Raw genomic sequence first — 13,838 nt, 5'->3', positions numbered from 1 at the left:
GTTGTTTTAATGTACGTTTCAACAGGTAGACTTGACACTGAACAACAATTCGACCCACAAAACATATTCGTTGTATGATTTGTCACAGGTGCTCAAAGGGTTAGGAATATTTTTGTATGATAATATCTACTAGCTGTTTTGTTGTGAGGGCAATCATGTGATGACTCAGCACTTTTCGTTAGCAAAGTAGATTGATCAATGTGAAAGATGGAAGGACCGTGACTAGAAAACATATGTACTTTCTTGTTGGAGTAGCTGATTTACTGCTATGGTATTGACATAACCCTCTGGAAGTGAGTATGCTTTTCTTTCACGAAAGTTTACGTGGTTCCGTTGTAATAAATTTGTGTTAACTAAACTCGGATGGATACCGCAATTGTGCTGGACTTACACATGGTATTCGCATACTGTACACATACAAACTTTTGTGTAAACAACTCTGATGTTTCTGTTAGTACTAGTTCTGTGTTGATTATTAAGATACATGAACACCCGTTCAGACAATAAAGTTCTTGTGATATCGAAACAGTTTGAAAGCACCACCAATCATTGTACAGGTTTGTAGCATGGGAATATTTTCATGTGTCGTGAATATCTTTCGTATACACTTAGTATGAAATGAGATGTGTGGAACAATAATTAGTGTCGTACAAAGTGTTGTGTTTGATTGCCTACTTTTTATCAATGTCTTTGTGATGTTAAAAGACGGCTGAGTTTTCATTTACATTAAGCGGAGAAACTCAAGTAATAAATTTTACTCGTTTGAAAATATCGATCAATGGAGTAACAGTATCAATATGAGTGGTATATTATTTTTCGCGATATGCAACCAATCTTCTAAGCATAACTTTTCAAAAATTCGTCATGTCATAGAGAAGTAGTCGGTTGTTATGAACTCGAAACAAATGTACTTCGATTATCACGATGATTGAAATTACGATCAACACAGTATTTCGTAAGTGAATGTGTATCGTTTGGTATGTTCAGCAGTCACTAAATGACAAAAATAGCAAACTGATGCAACCCAGTAGTTAAACGATACAGTTACAAGTTGGATGTAATCTTGATTTACAGATGACAGCTTGATGAGTATTGTGACGACATTTACTTTAGCGAATGATAACGGAAAAATTTTCGGTTGCATTGTCGGTGTATGTGTTAGACAAATAATTCTAGTACACCTAACTATAGGATACATTTGGCAAACATTGTACAGATTGTTTCGTTGTGATGGTAACGACTTTCGGCGGTTTGGTTTCATGTCGGGAATTATTATTTGGGGGTTCAAAAACAATCAATACTACAAATGAACAACAATACAAAACACGTTAAGTGAATTACAGCGTAGCAAGTACTTCCTTGATATTACGATTGTTGTGTACCAGACATTTCTAACTGAATTGAATGCATCTAGCAAACATATTCCAATTTACTTTTGTAATGATCAAAGTATGTGAAATGGCGCGAATGGATTAGGTATTAATCAAGCGGCGGTATGTCAATTCACCTAGTGCGATATCTTGACACCGGATAATGTGCGAAAGTGTTTCAATTCTCACTGCTGTTTACGATGATAAAGTATTGTACCGGTTATTGTTTAACAAAGGAAATTGTTGTTTCATCTTTAGTCTCGGTTAGTGGAGACAATTACATTTGTAAAATATTTTCTGATATCCGCGATACGCAGGGTGATATGTACCAAGGTGGAATAATTTTCCATTCAAGAACATTTCAGACACGCATAGTTTTACAACTCAATATGTTAATAACAACGGTACTGAAAAGTTTGTTGCTGTCATAATAACCTTTACAACAACAACGCCGGGTCTAATTAACGCGAATAATTTAATAATCAAGTCATGATAGACCATTACAAAATCTCATATGTTAAATCGATGTGACAATCCTTATGTTTACATCACGATAATTTTCGATATAACACCTGCGTTCGATTGTAAGAAACTACGATGGCCATACTTTCAAATGTCGTATACTCAAATATATTATGTTAATCTCAAGTCGCCGACACCGAGAAGTAATTACTTTTGTCTTACAAAATATACCGCATAGTAATTTCTTGGTCTTGCGGCATAGTAACGACTTTTACAGTTGAACAAAAAAGACGAGTTGGTGGCATATGCCTAAAACCGAACTTGCTATGTTTGTGGGTTGTAGTGATTACTTGCGTAGTCTTGTCTACTTTTCGTATGGACACTTTTTGCTTTGGTTCGGTGAGTTACAAACGGATTGACTTGACAAGGTTTTTGTATTTTACTCTTTTGTTGATGGCAAGATGTTAAAATGTTGAGATGTCATAGTGATAATATTTCTGAAACTCTCTTTGACAAACGTAAAGACAGGTCGCGAATAGAGTTGTAATGTTTCATTACTTGTTTCGAATCAATGTGCGTATAATCTCTAAATATGACCGGGTTGAAAGTTGTTACTCATGTTTGTCAATCCTATTTCAATTCACACTATGTCAAAGTCAAAATATTTCATTCTGGATTATCTGAATTTACCTTTAGTACACCTCGCGAGTGGATTCCGACGTCGTGCTATAATACTCTTAATAATACAGGTTCAAGGATTTTCAATCAACAATACTGGAATTTTTTTGATAATGTTAGAGCTGGCGAATGATTAGTTGTGTGTTTTTGTTAAGAGTTTAAATTCATGTTTATAAAGATAATAACTGTATAATGCACATACTTGTGACTCTTGATTCTTGTTTAGTTAGTTGGTATTGATTCTATAGGTGTGAAAACAGCAGCGTGGAATGTGTGAATAATTCGATGCGACTGAAGTTGGAGTCAGCAATATTCAAGTTACGTTCGAATCAACTGATCGCGGTAAATGGATTTCTCAAAGGATTAGAGTTGTACCGGATCAACACATTCAAATATGAATCAACTTGGTTTGTGTAGTGAGTTTCATTTCAAGTTGACAAATTGACACATTGATTGAATATTCTCATGATTCGCATCACGCAACCAAAGTCAACGTGAAACATATAGCGATCGCGAAAAGTATCAAATCTTGGACATTCAAGTCACCGTCTGCGACGGTTCTGTTATTCGGTGCTTATTACTTAATAGGTAATATTCTTATTGTATCAGACTCGTGAAATCCAGTTCTGCACCAAACTACCAACATATTACATTGTAGCGATTGCGATGTATGTAACCACAAGTCACGAGAGATGGTTATGTCTTATAGGTGTTATCTTGTGAGCGATCGTAGGATTTTAGAATTATGTCGCACTTTTTTGAATAAGCGTACACTTCACAAAGGATTAGGGTTAGAGTAGAAATAAGTGACAATTTGTCGCTATTCAAGTTACCGACACTGGCGGTCTGTTATTCGTTACTTATTAAATCTTTACGAGTGAAATCAAGTTCTGTGACAAACTGCTTACGAGAATTTCACCGCGTGAGCGATCGATATGCCTGTAACATCAAGTCGCGTATGTCTGAGACATTATCTTGTCAGCGATCGCCGGGTTTGCAAACTATTTCACACCTATTTGGAGTGTTAATATGTGAACGCGGCTATTGTTGGTATTGGAATCGCCGTCTACGCCGGCTCCGTGGTAAACTAATTACCAAGCGACTGATTCCTAGATTTAGCAAACTATTTCACACCCTTTTTGTTGAAAGTATGACATGCCGCTAGCATTCTATCAACGAAAGTACGAATCATCGCCGCGCCCATAAGAATAACGATATATCGAAGTCGCACTCACCGTAAACGCTAGGATCAACTCGGACCGGTCATATATAATAATTTGGGATATACACATTAACTAAGGAGCAATCACGTGACTATTTACCATACCCGATACATATTCAACACCGTGCCGCCGCCGCCTATACCCGAAAGTACGATATGCCGACGCACCCATAAGAACACATGGCGAATCACCACCACTGCCTATACGCGAAATACGACATGCGAAAGTACGACGTGCGACAGATGCCTATACCTAAAAGTACGATGTGCCAACACGAGTTTTCAATACGATATGCGACAGATGCCTATACCTGAAAGTACGATGTGCGAGCGCACCCATAAGAACGCATTACGATGTGCGACCGAGAGGGGGGTCAAAAAGTACGATGTGCCACCACGAGTTTTCCATACGATGTGCGACCGCACCCATAAGAGCCCATAGCCCGTCACGACCGATCATACTAACTACTAATGGTTTTGTGATGGGCCTTAGGTAAATACAGATTCATAACAGAACCTCTTGTAAAATGAGAATGGTGTTCACTGATAGGTGTAAAGTAGTTCGAGAAAATGTCAGGTAGGGTGTTATTGTAGAACTTATGCATCAGAATGCCGACTTCAAATCTGTAAATATCATCAATTTTCAGGATTTTTAAATTATAATATAAAGGGTTAACGTGATCTCTACGATAGACAACTACGGTATAGAAAAGTTTCAGCTTTTCCAGGCTAGAATTAGAGCTAAACCGTTTTTCCCGAATTAGATTACAATTATATTGCTGGCATTTCGCTCTAATTTAGTGAAATTGGACCACTATAATTATCTAGTTTTCCAAGTCGCTTCAAACATCTGAATTACCGGTACCTATACCTACGGTATATCATAATATTTATGCTTGTATTTTCTATGTATATAAGTCATATAGATACATACCTGTAGAACACTGATTCGTGATTTTATACAAGTTGGTGCAAGAATGGACATTTTCAACTTGATGTTGATTAATGGAGCAAAATTTGGTATTTGAGTGCAATTATACCTCGAATATAGTGACAAGATTATTGATCGTTGAAACCAAACGCAGCTTGTTTATGTTGGCCCAGAGAATTTGGCTAGCCAGACCATATTGATAGAATATGGTCACAGTAAGATAATATTTTGCTACAGGGTTGGTTCGATTGGTTTGAAATAAGGACAGATTTGTTTGAAATGAGGAGAGTCTCATGTTTGAAATGAGGATAGTCATGTCAGAAATAAGGATAGTCATGTTTGAAATAAGGATAGTCGCTATATTCACTATAAAGTCAGTTGCAGTACCAGGCACGACTTCCCAGTGGTAACCCAGTCCGAATACATCCCAGACATGATGTCCGAACACGCCCCAGACACGATGTCCTAGCGTCAACACAGTCCTAACATACCCCAGACATGATGTCCGAACACGCCCCAGACACGATGTCCGAATAGCAGCACAGGCCGAACACACCCCAGACATGATGTTCAAACACGTGCAAGACACGATGTACGAGTGTCAATACAGGCCTAACATCACGCCCAAGACACCATGTCAGAATGGCAACACAGACCGAACAGGCCCCAGACACGATGTCCTAGTGTCAGCTCAGATCCGAAAACAACCCAGACACCATGTTTGAATGGCCAAACATGCCCCAGACAAGATTTCCGACTGGCAGCACAGGCCGAGCACACCCCAGACATGATGTCCAAACACGCCCCAGACACGATGTCCGATTATTGGCAACACAGGCCGAACACACCCTAGACATGATGTCCAAACACGCCCAAGACACGATGACCGATTGGCAGCACAGGCCGAACACACCCCAGACATGATGTTCAAACACGCGCCAGACACGATGTACGAGTGTCATTACAGGCCTAACACGCCCAAGACACTATTCTGAATGGCAACACAGACCGAACACTCCCCAGACACGATGTCCTAGAGTCAACTCATAGATCCGAAAACAACCCAGACACCATGTTTGAATGGCCGAACATGCCCCAGACACGATGTCCGATTGGCAGCACAGGCCGAACACACCCCAGACATGATGTCCAAACATGCCCCAGACACGATGTCCGAGTATCAACACAGGCCGAACACGCCCTAGACACCATGTCCGAATGACAATACAGACCGAACACGCCCCAGACACGATATCGGAGTGTCAACTCAGACCGAACACAACCCAGATACCATGTTTGAATGGCCGAACACGGCCCAGACACGAAGTCCGATTGGCAGCACAGGCCGAACATACTCCAGACATGATGTCCAAACACGCCTCAGACACGATGTCCGAGTATCAACACAGGCCGAACACGCCCAAGACACCATGTCCGAATGGCAACACAGGCCGAACACGCCCCAGACACCATGTTTGAATGGCAATAGCACAGGCTGAACACGCCCCAGACATGATGTCCGAACTCGCCGCAGACACGATGTCCGAGTGTCAACACAGACCGACACGCCCCAGACATAATGTCTGAATGGCAGCACATGCCGAACACGTCCCAGTCACGATGTGCGATTGGCAACACAGTCCCAACACCCCCCCCCCCAGACACGATGTTAACAAGGTTGGTCATGTTTGAAATACGGTCCTTGTCAAATGAGCCCAGCGGCAAACACAGGCGACCCGCAATAAATGCAAGGGACATTAGTATTGGCCGAACTCATACATTAACTTTGAAACCCCAATTTAACAATACCGATCTTGATCAAAAGCTATTCCGGAAATACAATTTTAAAGCTGGCAGGTCAACGGAACCACCCAGAAATATAGCCGTCCAAGTCTGAAATCTGAAAATCGGCATTGTTCCGAATGATCGCTCGATAAAATTCCCATTATCCTGGTCAATTATTCATTCGGACATGGTGTCTTGGGCGTGTTCGGCCTGTGTTGATACTCGGACATCGTGTCTGAGGCGTGTTTGGACATCATGTCTAGGGTGTGTTCGGCCTGTGCTGCCTATCGGACATGGTGTCTTGGGCGTGTTCGGCCTGTGTTGATACTCGGACATCGTGTCTGAGGCATGTTTGGACATCATGTCTGGGGTGTGTTCGGCCTGTGCTGCCTATCGGACATCGTGTCTGGGGCGTGTTCGGCCATTCAAACATGGTATCTGGGTTGTGTTCGGACTGAGTTGACACTCGGACATTGTGTCTGGAGCGTGCTCGGTCTGTGTTGCCATTCAGACATGGTGTCTTGGGCGTGTTAGGCCTGTCTTGACACTCGGACATCGTGTCTGGATCGTGTTCCGACATCATGTCCGGGGTTTGTTCGGCCTGTGTTGCCAATCAGACATCGTGTCTGGGGCGTGTTGGGTCTGTGTTGTCATTCGGACATGGTGTCTTCGGCGTGTCTGGGGCGTGGTCGGACATTATGTCAGGGGTGAGATCGGCCATTCAAACATGGTGTCTGGGTTGTGTTCGCACTGAGTTGACACTCATCGGACATCGTGTCTGGAGCGTGTTGGGTCTGTGTTGTCATTCGGACATGGTGTCTTCGGCGTGTCTGGTGCGTGGTCGGACATCATGTAACGGGGTGAGATCGGCCATTCAAACATGGTGTCTGGGTTGTGTTCGCACTGAGTTGACACTCATCGGACATCGTGTCTGGAGCGTGTTCGGTCTGTGTTGCCATTCAGACATGGTGTCTTGGGCGTGTTAGGCCTATGTTGACACTCGGACATCGTGTCTGGAGCGTGTTCGGACATCATGTCCGGGGTGTGTTCGGCCTGTGTTGCCAATCAGATATCGTGTGTGGGGCGTGTTCGGTCTGTGTTGTCATTCGGACATGGTGTCTTGGGCGTGTTCGGCCTGTGTTGATACTCGGACATCGTGTCTGGCGCGTGTTCGGATATCATGTCTGGGTCGAGATCTGCCATTCAAACATGGTGTCTGGGTTGTGTTCGGACTGGGTTGACACTCGGACATTGTGTCTGCGGCGAGTTCGGACATCATGTCTGGGATGTGTTCGGACAAGATCTGGGATGTGTTCGGACTGGGTTACCACTGGGAAATCGTGCCTGGTACTACAACTGACCTCATAGTGAATATATAGCGACTATCCTTATTTCAAACATGACTATCCTCATTTCTAACATGACTATCCTCATTTGAAACATGAGACTAACCTTATTTCAAACATGACTATCCTTATATCAAACATGACTATCCTCATTTCTAACATGACTATCCTTATTTCAAACACGACACTGACCTTATTTCAAACATGACCAACCTTATTATCATCGTGTCTGGGGGTTGGGGGGGGGGGTTGGGACTGTGTTGCCAATCGCACATCGTTTCTGGGCGTGTTCCGACATCATGTCTGGGTTGTGTTCGGCATGTGCTGCCATTCAGACATTATGTCTGGGGCGTGTCGGCCTGTGTTGACACTCGGACATCGTGTCTGGCGCGTGTTTGGACATCATGTCAGGGGTGTGTTCGGCCTGTGCTGGCAATTGGACATCGTGTCTGGGGCGTGTTTGGACATCATGTCTGGGGTGTGTTCGGCATGTGCTTCCAATCGGATATCGTGTCTGGGGCGGGTTCGGCCATTAAAACATGGTGTTTGGGTTGTGTTCGGACTGAGTTGACACTCGGATATCGTGTCTGGGGCGTGTTCGGTCTGTATTGTCATTCGGACATGGTGTCTTGGGCGTGTTTGGCCTGTGTTGATACTCGGACATCTTGTCTGAGGCGTGTTTGGACAACATGTCCGGGGTGTGTTCGGCCTGTGCTGCCAATCGGACATCGTGTCTGGAGCGTGTTCGGCCATTCAAACATGGTATCTGGGTTGTGTTCGGACAGAGTTGACACTCGGACATTGTGTCTCGGGCGTGCTCGGTCTGTGTTGTCATTCACACATGGTGTCTTGGGCGTGTTAGGCCAGTATTGACACTCGGACATCGTGGCTTGCGCGTGTTTGGACATTATGTCAGGGGTGTGTTCGGCCTGTGCTTCCAATCGGACATCGTGTCTGGGGTGTGTTCGGCCTGTGCTGCCAATCGGACATCGTGTCTGGGGCATGTTCGGTCATTCAAACACGGTGTCTGGGTGGTTTTCGGATCTGAGTTGACACTAAGACATGGTGTCTGAGGCGTGTTCGGTCTGTGTTGCCATTCAGACATGGTGTCTTGGGCGTGTTAGGCCTGTATCGACACTCGTACATCGTGTCTGGCGCGTGTTTGAACATCATGTCTGGGGTGTGTTCGGCCTGTGCTGCCAATCGGACTTCGTGTCTGGGACGTATTTGGACATCATGTCTGTGGTGTGTTCGGCCTGTGCTGCCAATCGGACATCGTGTCTGGGGCGTGTTCGGTCCGTGTTGCCATTCGGACATGGTGTCTTGGGCGTGTTCGGCCTGTGTTGATACTCGGGCATCGTGTCTGGGGTGTGTTTGGACATCATATCTGGGGTGTGTTCGGCCTGTGTTGCCATTCGGACATGGTGTCTGGGGCATGTTCGGCCATTCAAGCATGGTGTCCGGGTTGTTTTCGGATCTGAGTTGACACTCGGACATGGTGTCTGGGGCGTGTTCGGTCTGTGTTGCCCTTCATATATGGTGTCTTGGGCGTGTTGGGCCTGTATTGACACTGGTACATCGTGTCTGGCGCGTGTTTGAACATCATGTCTGGGGTGTGTTCGGCCTGTGCTGCCAATCGGACATCGTGTCTGGGGCGTGTTCTTACATCATGTCTGGGATGTGTTCGGACTGGGTTACCACTGGGAAGTCGTGCCTGGTACTGTAACTGACTTTATAGTGAATATAGCGACTATCCTCATTTCAAACATGACTATCCTTATTTCTGACATGACTATCCTCATTTCAAACATGAGACTCTCCTCATTTCAAACAAATCTGTCCTTATTTCAAACCAATCGAACCAACCTTCCTCATATTTTGGGCTAATTTACATGAACTATCCAACATTTGATTTGATATGTCCGCTAAAACAGCTGTTATTCTGCTTTCGAATAAGACCTAAATTGCTGATTTCAATGGTAACTGTGTTTGTCAGAGGCTGTAAAGGTAATTTCTTTTTCATGTTAGATGTTTGTTTGTTTGTGGTGTTCATGGTGGTGGTTCGACTACACTGGTCATTTTACACCAGGCCGGTTCTTATTATTATCATTCCGTATCTGCCCGATTACCAGTGAACTCGGTTCTTATTGAATTCGGCCGCACAAACTCGGCACTTGGTGAATTCGGCCGTGGTAGATCTCGTAGCGGTACCGGTCACCATGATTGGTAACTGGAATGTTTGCCGATGAACTTGGCACTTTGAGTGGTTGTCAATGTTGTACGGGGGTCAGGGCATGCGTAGATCACACAGTCACGGCGTGATTAGATCACAGATTGCGTAATCGCGGGAAATAACGCGACGCTCTTCACTTGGTGAACTCGGCCCTTGGAGGAATTGGCACTAGAACACCTTCGCATTAGAAATGCATTTAATATGAATGAACAGTATCAAAAAGGAAATTTAAACGTGTCGTGGCTCGCGTTAGATCTCGTAATCTTGGGATCCTTCAACCCTGTTATCGAGACACCCTCACCCCAGAGTGGAATCGTCTCTTCAAAGGCAAAAAATAAAATATTTTGACGTGATCATGCGAAACATTTGTTCATGAGGAACACTGGCTTGTCGTGATCGATAAACGAAGAAGCGCCGCTTGATCTTCCACAGTTTCGATCTCACATACAACGCCAAGATCCATCTTCTCAAAACTTACACGACACAGGCCCGTCACTCACGCCATCGATTCCAAGCAGACCGCGCGTGGTCGGTATATGAGCGTTGCGTTATTTCCCGCGGCTACGCAATCCGTGATCTAATCACGCCGTGACTGCGTGATCTACGGATTCCCTGACCTCCTTACAAGATTTACGAATCACTTGATAATACTATTATTAGTTTAATAATTCATATTAATAGCTGTTAATACACTTCATTACAAAATTTCCCGAGGGCCGAATTCACCAAGTGCCGAGTTCATCGGCAACCATCTGCCCACTTATAGCACGGCCCACTGCTAGGCTTTTTAAGACATGGCTATGCGGATCAGATGGCGAGGAGGAGCCTAGATAAACGGCCAACACTTCGGTAGGAATTATGGAGTCGACGTGTCAGGCTCGAACCCGCAATTCATTGGTGTTTAGCTATAATGGAGGGTACCACTACGTTACTTCGCCATACCTTGTAAAATGGGACCGTAGCATTTGGCATTTCGTGTGGCAATTGACTTTTGTGTGGAAAATTGTGTTCGCTTTAGAACTTATCCGAAACTTTTATTCCACCATAGATTGTATATGATAAAACGAAGCCACTCACCACAAAGGAGGATTTAAAGAAGTTTGATGACATATTGAATGAAAGCAAAAGCCTTTGCAAGAGATGTGGTATGTTGAATCTGTTTTGTTATTTTCAAATGCTTGCCGATAGCAGACGGTATATATAAACGTAAGATGTGGAAGCTATCAAGGTGTCATGTTTATTATTTTTAGAAATTCAGTCAGTCAAAGTGGACGATCGTATTGCTTGGATTATATTTAGGCTTATTTTAGCATCTTTGAAATGCAACTCTGAACGTGGACGGTCATGAACAGTCAACTAATTCTGTTCCTATATTGACATATCAGACATTTGCACTCGTACCGTTGGCGGCGACAATATTGGTCAGTCAGCGAAAAGCATCATGAAGAAGGTTGCCAGTCTGGTGAAATTATAGCAGAGTCGGAAAGAATGGGAAATACGCTTTCATCAACCTCCATTTGAACAAGATCACATATAGTAAGAGACATTCATGATATGCTGCAAATGTCACTGTGTTCTTTGTCTAGTCACCCCACTCAAGTAACTATTGAGGCTTCATGCCAGGGTTGTAACCAAGTCACAAGGCTCCGAGTCGCAAGTCAATCTCACTTTTATAGTTTTGACTCGAGTCATTTTTTATTCACCACTGAGTCAAGTCCGAGTCCAAGTCAGCGAGCAGAGGGCCGAGTCCGAGTTATGGTATTATGACTCGAGCCAGAGTCATTGTGTTAGCTGCTCAGTTTCCAATTTAAGTCTTGTTAAACCAAATTTTTATATATTTTTTGTGATATCGAGTGGGTCGCATTTTTAATATACGAATTTTCCTTGCTTTTAGCAGTTTCTGGCCGCATTTTCAAATACCAGTATCAATAGACGAAATCCCAATAGCGATTTGCTGTACTATTCTTTGAAATAATCATGAAATGTCGGTCTTGGCCGTCTGAGTCTCAAGTCATGCGCAATGAGTCGAGTCATTTCAGTACTTTGAGAAGATGACCTGAGTCAAGTCGAGTCAACAGAAAATCCTGACTCGAGTCTTACAACCCTGCTTCATGCAATGAGCATTTACTTTGAAGATAAATAGTAATTAAATAACTGGTTGGTGGTACAAAATTGTAATACTGCTTTCAAAAGTACGTTCATGATAAACGTTATTGAAACCCGAAGAACTTTTCGCGTGCCTATTAAAGAGCTACCGGCACGATAAAGGAAGCAAAACAGAGTTGAATTCAAAACCAGATGGAGAATTATGACGCATTAATGTCGAATTTAGAAATAACATCAATGGAGCCAGAACACAGCAACAATGCAGTGCATAACAACGGTTGCGTAAAACAGTATGACAGCGTGACACAATTCTTTAATTATTTATTATAGTGGTGCCCACCGTAAATACTATTTTATTAAAATCCGAATTTTTCGATGGCAATAACTCCGCTTCCACTTGTTTGAATCGAACCAAATTTGATGAACATCGTTTCTATACATAACCTAACACTTTCATGGGGTGAACAGAAAATTTTCAAATTTTCTCTATTTATTTTTATATAATAAATAGAAAGTTTCTTTTCCTGTAGCAATGCGGTTACTGGTTGGAATTGAACCAAATTTGGTGTGTAGGCTTGAATTAGGTAACCTAACAATTTTATCAAGTAGCCAGAACGATTTGAGAAAAAAAGTCATTTTTTAAGAGCCTTAATGTCCATGTCAGAAACGTTTTAGGGTAGGCCTACTCACATGTCTCGCAGCGTTCTCTACATAATTGTCAATTGCGATACAAACTGTTCGCTTGTATTGGTTAAGCCATCCAACTTCGAATTGTAAAATGTTGGGAGTCTTGATATCAAATTTTTGAAAGGTGCACTTTGAGAAGAATTCGGAATCTGTCAAATTATACAAAAAAATTTAGCAAATTCTTTGACATATTTCATCCATTTGGGACTCGATCAACGTAAAAGAATTAGTAATTATTTTATACAATATATTGTATTTGTAGTTGAAGTATAGTAATAATTCTTATGGTTACCGCACTTGTAACGATTCACGGCCATAACTGGAATAATTAGAATGATGTAACTTTCAAATTGTCATGCATTTTGCAACAACATTGTTCTCAGTTTTCAAGGTGCTGACCATTGGAGGAAGAATCACCCTTAAGCCGGGAATTCACGATCCGTAAACGCGGCCGACTGTTTCTCTCCTCAAGAGGAAGGAAGAGAAAAAGGGAGCAGAAATAGCAAGAGTGTGACAAGTCGCGTCCATTCGCTTTAATGCGTATTTCCATCCGCGAAGCGCGAAGTAGTAGGTGGGAAAACTAATGGGCGTTTGGTTAGCGCTTTATAAGGTTGACTCCAGCGCTGTATTTGCTAAATGTTGCGGTGAAATAGGAGTGGTGTCATTTGGTATCAATATTGACTATTAAAAGACCATTTGTTAGTGGTCATGGATTTGTTCGGCCAGTATGCAGTAATTTCTGATGGTCACTTCCCGGGCTTCTGTTCTCTAACCCCTCATGATTGTTATTCTGCTTCTAGTAAGACTGTCGATTCTAATGTTTTATCGTATTATTTGTCGGAGGTTTCGCTCGCTTTTTTTTACAACGTTTTGCTCTCTGCTAGGTCAATTACTGGCTGAGTATCACTACAGCCTAAGAAACTGCACTAATTCTCATTTTAATGTCTTGCTGGTTATCTTGCTGTCAATTCTGATAATTTGTTAATATCTATACCAGTGCCGCCACTCAAATGTTTTG

The 13,838-nt window shown here is 42.9% G+C and overlaps 1 long non-coding RNA gene across 1 annotated transcript; it reads left to right on the top strand.

Annotated features, from left to right (window-relative positions):
* Nucleotides 1–11,043: 11,043 nt before the first annotated feature.
* Nucleotides 11,044–13,463, top strand: LOC145434655 (uncharacterized). Its single transcript, XR_013913512.1, has 3 exons — nt 11,044–11,172; nt 11,413–11,563; nt 13,212–13,463. It is a non-coding gene; the product is annotated as an uncharacterized LOC145434655 (long non-coding RNA).
* The last annotated feature ends 375 nt before the right edge of the window (nt 13,464–13,838 follow it).

The sequence above is a fragment of the Botryllus schlosseri genome, chromosome 2 (assembly GCF_051294905.1).
Source record: "Botryllus schlosseri isolate E-star chromosome 2, Bs_hap1, whole genome shotgun sequence".
NCBI lineage: Eukaryota > Metazoa > Chordata > Ascidiacea > Stolidobranchia > Styelidae > Botryllus > Botryllus schlosseri.
Note: the sequence above shows the minus strand (reverse complement) of the source record. Positions and strands in the feature narration are given on the sequence as shown.